The sequence below is a fragment of the Bactrocera tryoni genome, chromosome 4 (assembly GCF_016617805.1).
Source record: "Bactrocera tryoni isolate S06 chromosome 4, CSIRO_BtryS06_freeze2, whole genome shotgun sequence".
NCBI classification, from domain to species: Eukaryota; Metazoa; Arthropoda; class Insecta; order Diptera; family Tephritidae; genus Bactrocera; species Bactrocera tryoni.
This window is the reverse complement of record NC_052502.1, coordinates 42,330,415-42,343,115: the sequence shown is the minus strand read 5'-3', so window position 1 is coordinate 42,343,115 and position 12,701 is coordinate 42,330,415. Positions and strand designations below refer to the sequence as shown.

At 36.7% G+C, this 12,701-nt stretch overlaps 1 protein-coding gene across 3 annotated transcripts in view; it reads right to left on the bottom strand.

Annotated features, from left to right (window-relative positions):
• LOC120774193 (scoloptoxin SSD14) overlaps positions 1 to 12,701 on the bottom strand; it is a 43,268-nt gene that overhangs the window by 17,410 nt on the left and 13,157 nt on the right. The window contains exon 1 of one of the 3 annotated variants that reach the window (XM_040103622.1): positions 7,987 to 8,262. The exons of the other annotated variants lie outside the window; for them this stretch is intronic. The gene's annotated coding sequence lies outside the window, so the exon portion shown is untranslated. Of the gene's footprint in view, positions 1 to 7,986; positions 8,263 to 12,701 lie in introns of those variants that run through there. 3 annotated transcript variants of the gene reach the window in all.

Below are 12,701 nucleotides of genomic sequence, written 5' to 3'. Positions count from 1 at the left end.
GTTAACTATAGCATATAGCTACCATACTAAAAGAAATGCACCTGTGAAGGGTATACTAGCTTCGGTGCAGCCGAAGTTAACGTTTTTTCTGGTTTTTACTACAGAATTCGCTAAATGAAGCTTTGATAACTTCTCAGTAGATAAATATAGGCACATACATATGTACGGATACATATGCATATGTGGGTAAATATTTTCTATGTAAACGGGAAATTTCATATCTGAAACTTTTTGATTATGGTGTGTAATAAGATCGGGGTTTCTTGCTCTTCCAAACCTTTTGCACGGTTTCCACGGATATGCACGAATTGTGATTGGAAAAGTACACCAAATTCCTAGTTAAGGCTTAGCAAAATAAATCCAATTCTGTTCATGTTACACACACACACATACATCTTGCTGATATTTCTGCAATGGGTTGCTCTCGTGCTCTGAGTATAGGATTTGTACAATATGCAATCCTGCAAGAGCAAAAGAGAATGCATTTATGTATATAGGCAATCACTGTTTCCATACAAAATGCGAATACAGAGTTTGTCTGAAAAGTAATAGGACTGATTTTCTTCCGCCGCGACTGTACTTCGGAGCGTGCGTGCACCAACTGGTTTCGGCAGAGGGCGTTCATGTCGCTTCTGCGACAGAAACGTGTGATATGATCAAGCAGGCTTACTCAGATGCTGCTTTAGCAAAAAGTAGTGTGTTTCGGTGGCACCAGGCCTTTTTGGAGGGCTCTCGCCCAAAAAAAGGACAAATAAGCAAATCCAAAGTGAAAACGATGCTCATTGTCTTTTTTGACATCAAAGGCACCGTTCACCATGAATTTCTTCGCCCTGGTCAAACCGTCAACGCCAAGTTTTACGTGGAAGTCCTCAAGAGACTCAAACGAAGGGTCAATCGGGTCCGACAAGACATCGCAGCTGATTGGAAGTTGCACAACGACAACACCCCGGCTCACATCGCCTTTCTTGTGAACAGCTACCTAACCAAGGCCGGCCTCCTAATGCAACCGCAGCCCATATGTGGCCCCCGGACTTTTTGGTTTCCTTGTCTGAAAAGACGGATAAAAGACAAGCAGTTTGAGATGACAGAGGGGATACAAGCAGCATACAGCTCGGCTCTCAAGACTATTCCGGAGAATGCCTTCCGTGCATCGACGCAGAAGGAGCCTATTTTGAAATTTCTAAAAGAACTGTAGTGATTGGTTCAATAAATTTTATTAAATCGACTCAGCCCTATTACTTTGCGAATAAATTCTCTAGTTTCATTCGACGTTGAAGTAACGGTTGTTAAAGTGGTCTTTCGATTCGTCAAATTGCTGGTTAAATAAAGTTAGTCTATAAGAAAACGATGTAATGACGTTGGTTTCTCGAATATGGCATAAGGCAAATAGTGCGACGACTCACTAAAGCGGATAATAAAATACCGAAGGAGGCTGTAATCGCCACAAATAAACCTGCCAGCAAATGGACCGCCCGGAGAGCTCTTTGAAGAATAGGTTTTGTGGTCGCCTTTAAACAGAAGAAACCTGCTCTGTCTAATAAAAATATTAAGGCACGTCTAAAGTTTTGTAAGGAACAAAAAAACTGGTCCGTGGAAGAGGTTATCTGATCAAATGAAACGAATTGCTTCCAATTGGATGGCAAACAGTACTTCCGGCGTCGTTGAAGGTTTTAATTTCAACGAAAAAAGTCAAATTTATCGGACTTTGTGAAACGAAAGAAAAAAGGCAACGCTTTTCAACAGGATAACGATTCGAAACACACTGTCAAAATTTTTACTCGCTGGCTCCAAAGTGAACAATTTCAACTCATCCAATAGCCAGTACAAAGCCCCGACTTTAACGCGATTGAAATTTGTGGGCTACTGTGAAGATGATTGTGCAATTACCAAACAGCGCTGAGCAATATGTATGAGCTATGGAGTAGAGTACAAACTAAATGGAGAAGCATACCGAAGGAAAGAATAGAAAATTTAGTTGAAAGTGTCTCTAGACTTCTAGAAAATGTAGCTGAACACAAAGGTCTTTGGACCAAATATTAAATAATGCAATTTTAAGCCATTTTCATTTCAATTTTCAAAAAATAAGGCACACTAACCACTGTATTCCTCTTTGGACGCCAAGGAACCTATGAAAAATTTGATCAAGATACCTCAATTTTTACTTGGAAAGTCGGACAGTCTTAACGCCATTAGAATGACAAAATTGTGTAAAAGGATTTACTGAAGTTAGCTGAAGTCCTCTCTCGACGAACAAAAACCAAACTCTATAAGTCGCTCATAATTCCCGTCCTGCTATATGGTGGAGAGGCTTGGACGATGACATCAAATGATGAGTCGACGTTGAGAGTTTTCGAGAGAAAAGTTTTGCGAAAGATTTATGGTCCTTTGCGCATTGGCCACGGCGAATATCGCATTTTATGGAACGATGAGCTGTACGAGATATACGACGACATTGACATAGTTCAGCGAATTAAAAGCGGCTACGCTGGCTAGGTCATGTTGTCCGAATGGACGAAAACACTCCAGCTCTGAAAGTATTCGACGCAGTACCCGCCGGGGGAAGCAGATACTTCCTGGCTAACATTTCTCGCTTTGCTGTGTATCAGAATTATTAGTAGTAAATTTTTTTGTTGATTCACTATAGAAATTATATTTCGCAAAAAATAACGTCTGTCTGATCTGGAGTATAAATTATTTTCATTGCAGCTTGTAACTTATGGTTTCATATTGTTAAGTGTAGCCACTGCAGTGTATCATATTTCATAAACACGAACGTATGTGCAATTAGTTTCATTTCCCACATGTAATTTCCAGAATAAATCAACAAACCACTCGCCTTTGATTTCGCGCAATTAAAACAATTAATCCATCAGCTCGACTGCTCAACTGTCCTACCTCAATTCACAACTCGTAACTCGATAACGACGCCGTCAGTGAACTTGCGTCGCGGCGGCACATCTGAGCGATAAAATACGCGTGCATACAAGGCACGAATATCACGCTCGTTTCGTTGAAATTTCACAGACATCATGATATTTGACGATTAAGTAAATATTATTGAAGTTTTCACGTATGATTTGCCTATTATCCGATAGCATGCAACAATTCAGACATTACATCTGCCAATTTTACAATTTTGGCGAGTGTGTGAGTATGTGTGTGCGTAGGTATGTATCTAAGAGCGCCATTAATTGCACTTTTATTGCTCAACTCAATTTTAGCACATATTCCATACTGTATATGGATGCGAGCACACACTTGCATATCACAGACACTTATGCACATTCAACTACATACACATACAGACATATTGTTGCAAATGCGTCTATTTAATGAGCAAGAATTTCAATGACTTGCGCTATTTATGCCACCGTTTTTATTAGTGCAGCAATGGCTTTTGTCTAAACTCTTGCGATGTGAACTTTTGAGACTTTATTAATTGGGTTGCACTTTTACACTAAAGTGTACAAAAGTGCATAGAAACACTTTATGTGTGTGTGTGGGTGTGTGCAAATGCCTCGTATTCGCATTATTGTTGCAAATTCACATTAAAGAACGGAACTGTGGCTGTATATCACGCAGCCCCACGCCTGTCACACAATGAGGTCAGAGTTTTTAAAACATCGAAATTAAATACAATTTGTTAACATACGTATTATGTATATATGTATGTATGTATGTACCATATATGCGGAGTAATGTGTGATAAACTTATCGGCGGCGTGATAAATTACTTTTTGCAAAATACGTTTTCGTTTTTGTTGGGAAGCTCAACTCGATATAATCTTCTATTTTGCAAAATGCTTGACCCCCTTTTTCCTTTTTCGGTGTTGAAGGTTGAATACTGAAATTATTCGTTTTCGTTAAGAAGTTCCACTTATATATGCCAAGTTTATGAAGTTCTTGTTGACTTCGAATGGAAAGATGATGCAGAGTGATGTAGTTTGATAATTTAAATGGGGTATACGTTGTTTGTGAAACTCATACGAGTATACTACTGTGATCAAATTGAAAGGTGAATTTTGTCCATTTTATCTTCTTCAAAGTAATCCCCCCTCCCGCTGCAATGCACTTATGCCAACGAATTTTCCAGTCATCATAGCATTTGGAAAATCCACTTTGGCTGCATTTCACTTCACCCACTTTTTTCCATTAATTGAGTCAATTAGCAAATCGATATATAAATTAAGGAGTTACATGGGTTTTTACGGCTTCAAAAACTGAAACGTATTGTTTTATTTCATGCTATATTATAACATAATTATTTTGGAGATAGAACCTTGAAAAGTTTTTTTTCCTTTAATTGAGTCAATTAGCAAATCGATATACGTATAATTTTTATTTAAGGGATTACATGAAGGTTTTCACGGTTTAGAAAACATAATTGTATTGTCTTGTTTCATTCTATAACACATTTCATAAATTCTGATGTTGGACCGAGCAATAGTTTTGGCGATACAAGCTTGAAAAGTTGCAAACTCGGGTCAGCTATATAGTCACACTCACTATACGCGTTGTTCTCGAAACTGTGTTTCAAAACCGGTTGTCAAGATTTCTCGCGAACTGCTCAACCGATATTAATAAAATTTGACAAAGGTCGGGCTATAATATACAAGGTCAATTAGAACCAATTAAAAAAAACATCGAGAAATTTTCATCGAAATTTGTACGTTGGCCAAAAATATAACTTTCACTTTTTTTTGCTTTTCCTTCAACCAATATCTACAAGTAGTTTCTGATCTTAATTAAAATACTTTTTTTTTCTTTTGGTGACTTGTAAAATATGTGTCTTTGGATAATAAAATGTTTGAATAAAATATTTAATCTTTATGCGAAAATATTATACCTCAAATCAATTAATAATTTTAAAAGCCTCTTAATTGAGTAAATTATATTTATACACATTATCCAGTACATTCTAACAAGTTTGAATTTATATTAAAGTAATTATAATAAAACATGAATCATACTTGCAAATGTGATCACTACTGGATTTATGTTAAATCCAAGAAAATAAAGGTAAAGATCATAAGAGATAGACATCCCATTAACTGTCTAAATTAGATAATTTATGGACACTACTGAATTAAATTAAAGCTGGTCTATGAGCGCGTAAGCGAGGTCTATGCCAATAGAAAAGAAGAATACTCAATTAAATGGCCGTAAGTTTAGTTTTATAATTAATTAAAAAAATGTATTGGCTTCAGACAACTTCTTAATTGAGTCAATTTATAAGCGTTTGTGTAGACAATTTGTCAATATATTATATTAAAAATTATTTTCTCTTATGATACATATCAGATATATTTTATAAGACTTTTATATATGTAATTCGATTTCCTGTTATCCATTAAATTGAGCGACTAATGATATTAAGTACTTTTTAATAATTTTTTTCAGTGTACAAAAAAAATCATATCCAATTGCTGATTTAATTCAACAGATTATTTCAGTTTATTGTTGGCATCATAAAAAAGACATTTCATCTGCCATTTGGATGGAATGTGGAAGGGTGGCAGTGGAGGAAGCACATTTGATATACCTCAGCAAGCTTTGGATCAACCGAAAAAAAATTAATGTGGCAGATAATTTAAATGTATTTGATATTAGCGACCTTCATAACAGTGCGGACAGTGCACAGTGACCCAGCTGTGGCCAAAAATGGTTAAAATTAAATTTGTCGACATGCATTTGAATGCAATTTGAAATCATCTCTGAATTTTGTTGAATATTAGTTTTTTAGTTATTAGAGCCAGCTTTTCTTTCAGTTCATGGTGGCCTATTTAAAAATGTGCTAACATGAGGAAAGGCACTGATTGGTTCGTTGAGTCTACATATTTTCGTTTTCTTAGTTTATTAGGGACTAATATGAAGGTATAAGTACTAAGGTGTCACCTATTTATAGCCAAATGAATATATAGTAACTGCAATGATTAGTTTGTTGGGTGAGTATTTGCACTTTTCGCGATTCGGATGTATTCTTTCTAAATAAGAGAAACATCAACGTGAACTATTAGATGCTCACCAAACTTATCTTTCTGTAATATTTATTAATTGACGAAACGACTTTCCCTTCCAAGAGTTATTAGTTTTAAACCACTTCGGAGCGGCTGTCGAACACATTTCGTGGCTGATATACAATCGACAATAATATAATATTTTTAATAAAATTAACATACAGTCGATAACTCTGTACAGATATGGGGCTCTACAAATTCGAAAATGTTGCACTTTAACCGCAGACACTGTTGATAATGTTCCATAAGGGATTACATGGGTTTACGGGTTTCAAAAGATCGAATTTTTGCTATTAAATTCTACAACACCTCTAGAATATTGTCCTAAATTTTTAAGTAGATTCGAGTAATAACTACGGAGATACAGCCTTGAGAATTTGTGCACTCGAGGCTAGCCAGGCTAAGTGCGCCACCTTTAAACGCGTTTTTCTCGAAACTGTGTTTTTGAAGTCGTTTGACAGGATTTCTTGATAACTACTCAACCGATCTTCATGAAATTTTACACATATCTTTGATATACAATTCTTAAAGACTTGTACGACGGATTTTTTTTCTGATTACAACTATTTGAAAAAAAAAAGATGTCGCGAAATTATCACTGAAATTTTCATTTGTTTGTAAAAATGTCTGCCAAAAACCCCATTTTCAGTTTTTTCCTTCGTCCAAGTTCTAAGTTAAGGTTTTAACGGAAACATGTATTTTTTCACTTTAGATAATCCTGTAAGGAGTTATCTTGCCAACGCGGGCACATCTTTTCTCCGAGAGTTCACCGGAAATGGCGAAGCAATAGCCGAGTTTAAAATATTTTTTTCCAAAAATTTCAAAATTTCTTCGCTAATAGTGTATGTTTGTAACAATAGAAAATTCTACTAAATTATTAAATTTTTTATATGAGAAAAATAAAATCGTTGGAAAAATGCTGTTTTTTATCTGAGGAAACCCATGTAACCCCATAAAGGAATGTGGGAAATGGAATCGGTTTATACTTTTAAAAATGCCAAAATGAATTGTACGGATTCAAAATGTATATCTTGTTACTGTTATTGTATGTATAGTACAGTTGGATCTGTATAATGTTATATTTATATTGTATTATATTTAAAAAATCTAATTTTGATTAATCTCCAAGCGTAAGGTTGATAAAATCTTCGTAAGATCAGCGGAATAAGTACAGTATTTATATCTGTAATCGTATCTTGATATCTCTCCACTTTTACCACATATAATAATAAGCAAAATAAGAATAAATGCCGCTTGTATTGGGAATGGTTTGAAGTAAGGCCTGTGCCCTACATGAACTGATTAACATAACTTCATAAGGATTTCTTGCCGTGATTTACATGGATGGATGCCACTAAACTTGCGTAGATATGTATGTACCCACACACACACAGCCCACTATCACTTACGTCAGAATATCTACATACATTGAGTGTCATTCAAAGTTACGCGAATCAGCGCACTTGCTGCAGTTCACCGCTGCAAGTCTAATCACAGCAACAAAAGAAGCTGCTATCAATCAGGCTTCATATACATGAGATTAAGTGTACATATATATGTTAAACGTTGGTGATATATTCAAATTTTGTTGTTGTTGTAATTAATAAATAAACTTTGAGGTGCATATGGTCTGTTGTGGTGGGCGAACGCGTCGCCGCTGCGATAGTGCCGGTTCAACAAGTGCTCGTACACATTTAAACACTACTTATATGTATACACTTCGCCTACAACACACACACATGCACATTGAGGTGTAGGTAGTTGGTGTTCTTGTGCCACAGATAGGCGCGCGTTTAAAAATACATTATTTGTGTCTTACTGATGCTGTTACATGGCCAAGTAGCAGTCGAACACACATTTGAACAAACAGTGGCACAAAAACGTTCACTAAATAGACGCGCACATACACACATATGGACCGTGGACACAAACATAAGGTGATATTTGACAGATTAAATGAAACACGCACAGACACAAACGATTGATAAATGCAGAATGTCGAAGCAGTCGCTGTAACTGCGAGTTCACGTCCAAATTGCAGAGGTGTATTGAGGCGACGACGCCTGCGTTAGGCCCACGTACGCGCGTCTAGGCTAGGTGACTTGTCAGAGTCACCGGATAGAACGACTGACTGGCAAACGGACTGAAGCGTACGACCGTATCTAATTTATATTGAATGTAATTGTCGCTTTTCGGTGGAGTGGATGGCTGGATTTGCGCGTGTCTGTCGCCAATGCTGGTTGATGGTCAACTGAATTAAGCATGGGACGATGCAGAGCTGGAGACTCGCTTGTCAGCGCCACACCCACACACAAGCGTATTAAAGCATAATGTCTGCATGTACGTATGTATGTATGTAGGTCTGAACAAGTAGATATGTAAATGCCAGCGCTTGAACAGCAGCTGACGCGTACGCGTGCCGCTTTATTCGAAAGTGTGTGTGTGTATGTACGTATACGTGTGTGCGTGTGAGTGTCAGTGCGTGTGCGGAAATCGCAAAATAGACGAAACTGTGCGGACACTGCCGGGTCGCGTTGCGCGGCTGTGGTTCTGGCGCAATGAAATGGCGCGCTAACAGCACAGTTGGGTGGTAGACAGCCCGGCAGGCCGACAGTTTATTATCACTTGTGGATACTTAACTCAGACGCGGCTGTTTTGTGCTGCTGTGTGTGCCGCCTGTTCTACTTGGCGTTGTGATGGTGTGCGAAAAACGTTGCGATTCGCTGATGACAGTGACACAATTATCACAATTGCACTTAAAGCTCCACTGACTTACATACTAGTAATCTACTAAATAATATATATATATACATACATACATATGTACACATACATATATATAAGTAGATATATACAATTATGTATGCGTTTGTTTGTCGGTTAATGTTGCATGTGGCATGGAGATTATTTGAAATGTGCGCACATAAGTATTTAGATGTATAAAATCAGCATTGCAGATGAGACTCACTACCATAGAAGCGCGCCGAATTCGAGTTTTTTCGCCTTTGCAATGAAAGTGTAATCGCCTCAAAGATGCTTACTTCAAGCAAAAATATTAATAAACTAAATATTCAATCATTTCTAGTTCATTAGTATCCCAAATAATCAAATCCGGTTCCAAATTGGCTTTACTTCATATACGATTATAATGGGTTGTCAAAAAAGTTTTGCGGTATTTTTATTGAATTTTTTTTTATTGAAATTGAAATGAATTTTTGATGATTCATGCCCAGCTCTTGACCGATGCTACGGCTGCTACTATGCCGGTATCTTTCGACCAATTCAGCGATTTTATCGCAATTTTCGACGACAGGTCTTCCGAAGCGTGGCGCATCTTCGACCACCTCTACACCAGAACGAAAACGTTGAAACTATCGTTGTGCGGTGGAAATGGAAACTGTATCGGGTCCATAAACTGCACAAATATTATTGGCGGCTTAAGATGCATTTTTGTAGTTCGTAGTAGTACTGTAAAATATGCCGTATTTTCTCTTTATTTTGCTCCATGTTTGCGACGCTATAACTCACGAATGACTTAAAAGAAACGACAACTAATCAAACACGTGTTAGCGCGTGAAATGAGCTTTCCAAAAAGGTATAGCATGACCCGATGCGACGAATGAAACTAGAACTACCCGCTTTCAGCGCCAACTAGCGAAAATACCGCAAGACTTTTTTGACAACCTATTATTGTAGATAAAGGCATGGTAATTCGTATTGAATCAAATGCCATAGTCGTAACATTAATGTAATTGTAATTGTGATGTATTTAAGAAATATTCAGAAGCAGACATTTTTTCTTGCTTGGAAGAAAACACTTAGCAGTTGGGCTGAAGGATTGTCTCAAGTGACACTCGCTTTAGCCGGAGCTTTCGCAGGTCCAACATTTCATGTTTAATAAAATATCTAAAATGTTGCAGCAACATCTTTGAGGAAAGAAATCACCATGTGGATTATTTGATTCCGCCTCTAACAACTTAAATACAAATAACACCCACCACGGCACATTTTTAGTATCAGCAGAACGTTTACCATTAAAAAACTCATAATTCCATAATTTTTTAAGTACCTAAATTTAATTTACTTTAATTTCTTTATTGCAGGAACCGGTTTTTCCATAGCATTGACATCTCCTTTGATGGCTAGAAACTTCAAACCAAGTGGTTTCAGTACTTGAGGTTCCTCCTTATAGTAGGCATGTAGTTTTCAGTCTGTCAGATAATCCCGTCGCCCCGGGCGCAACATCTTGGGGGCGGCAAAACGATCTTCGCTGTTTTTGAATATTCAGAAAAATACTACAACAAATTGTTTTACAAAATTTATTATAAAAGATAAAGGGTTGTACACTCTCAATGTAATAATCTGAATAACAATGAAAAATATTAATTTTTACTCGAATACTCTTCAGTCTTTGAATTTGTCTTATATCTTTCTTAAGGATGTATTCTACTCTAGAATTTTGAAAAATTCGATTTTTTTCATATATTTAAAGTTTAGACCCTTAAGAACATATCCTCCAAAGGATTTTTAAAAATTAAAATTATTTTAAGAGCTACAGTTACTTTAGTGACGTAGTACCTAGCCCGGTTCGGCCGTATCGAATTTTTTAAACGCGTTTTTCTCGAAACTACCTTTTTCCACACGGTACCGCCATTATCATAAGTTCTATACAACCGATTTACTTGAAATTTTGTGTGAACCTTCTTTATATAATCCTTTATCGTTCCTACCAGCGTGTCAAAATTTTTTTTTTTAATATTTAAAAAAAACTCTGGATTTTCAAAAAAAGCGTAAAAAATGATTTTTATTTTCCGGCAGTCACCATTTTTCCAAAAAAAAATTTTTCGTGTTCCCTGAAATAGAGACTATAACAGCATTCTTACTGATTAAGAATTTCTTTTGATTTTTTTTTCAGACCACCAGGAGAGTCAGGTTCAATGAGTCAACCAGGATGCGCCATTTTTTTTTTACACCTATCTCTCCCTCCCTCTAATTATTTTAATTTTTAATATTTTTTTGTACAATTTTTTTTCTGTGTTCTTAAGATATCAATAAAAACACAATAAAAAATGGATAGTAAAAAAATTAATTGCTTTTTTATACGAAACTTTAAAAATTACCTGAAATTCATGCTTCTAGAGTAGAATACCCCCTTAAAAATAGTGATAGAACTTAAATATGCACTTTCCTAGATTTGATCGCTGCAAAATCACAAATCATATCATTGTAATTTAAAGTTGAAGCAGTTTCACATTCTATTGAGAGAATCGCAAGATTGGACAGTCTACTCTGACTCATGGTCGATCTCAAGTAAGATTTGATCAATTTAAGTTTGCTAAAAGATTTTTCACAAGATGCAACTCATACAGGTATAGTGAGTAGTATTCTTAAAGCTGTCGCTAACGTCTTGTAGGCTTCCAGTCCCATTGAAGAAATGTATAATAAAACTTTTTCTGGCGAAAATCCAATTTGTTCTTCCACCACCTCATGAAACTTTCAGGAGGTAGATAAAGGGGGGCGGCAGAACATCCTTGGCCCCGATTGTAGCTACGCCGCTGGATTGACGATACACTCCTCTCGTTAAAATTGATATATCTTCTACGTGGTTAATGCGTAGGCTGGGATCTAAGCCTTTTTCATTTAGTAATCCGTTAGAGATACAATAGTAGTACTCATTTAATGTCGCAAAATTGTGACATTTGTTGCAAAACAATAGTTAATTGCACAATATTTACTGTTTACTCTTGTCTTACGTTTTGTTTCTTCGCTGTAAAATTCAAAACGTAAGAACATTTAAATATAATTTATATTACTTGAGTTTTCTATAAACGTTTGTAAAAACCATGATGACGGTTACATTAAGAACAGCTGACATATTTCAATATTGCCACGGATCGCCCATTTAATCTATGTTGTCATTTTGCCACTATTATATGTATAAATGTCACATTAAATGAGTGCGCTTAATAAGGCCCTGAGCAACGATGTTAGAAAAGTAAAGTCAACGGACTTGGAAAAGACCCGTGAAAAGAAAATCGACACAAACCACCTGTTCGTCGATTAAAAGCTGCTTTTGACAGCACGAAAAGGAGCTGCCATTATACCACGATGTCTGAATTTGGTATCCCCGCAAAAAAATACGGCTGTGTTAACTGAGCAATACCAAAAGCTCCGTCAGGATCGGAAAAGACTTCTCCGAGCCGTTCGACTTCGAGGTTTCAGACAAAGCGACTCCCTATGGTGCGATTTTTTCGGGTCTGGTCGTGAACGAGGACAAGACCAAATATGTCTTGCTTGTCATTGTTAACAGTCTTAACTTCGGCGAAAATTTCCAACAACAACGTCAGCCTCGAAATCCAACGCAGAATAACTCTTGCCAACAGCTGCTACTTCGGACTGACTAGGCAATTGAGAAGTAAAGTCCTCTTTCGAAGTACAAAAACCAAACTCTACGAGTCACTCATCACACCAGTCCTGATATTTGGTGCAGAGACATGGACGATGACAACATCTGATGAGTCGACGTTGCGAGTTTTCGAGAGAAGAGTTGCGAATAGTACGATCAGTTGGCCGACTATGTTGACCATATGTTGAGCGAAGCGCGTGAAAAACATTCTTTACAGAACGTGAGTTTTTGTAAAAAAGTTGAATGATTTGCAATTACTGTTCAGGCATAAGTCTTTG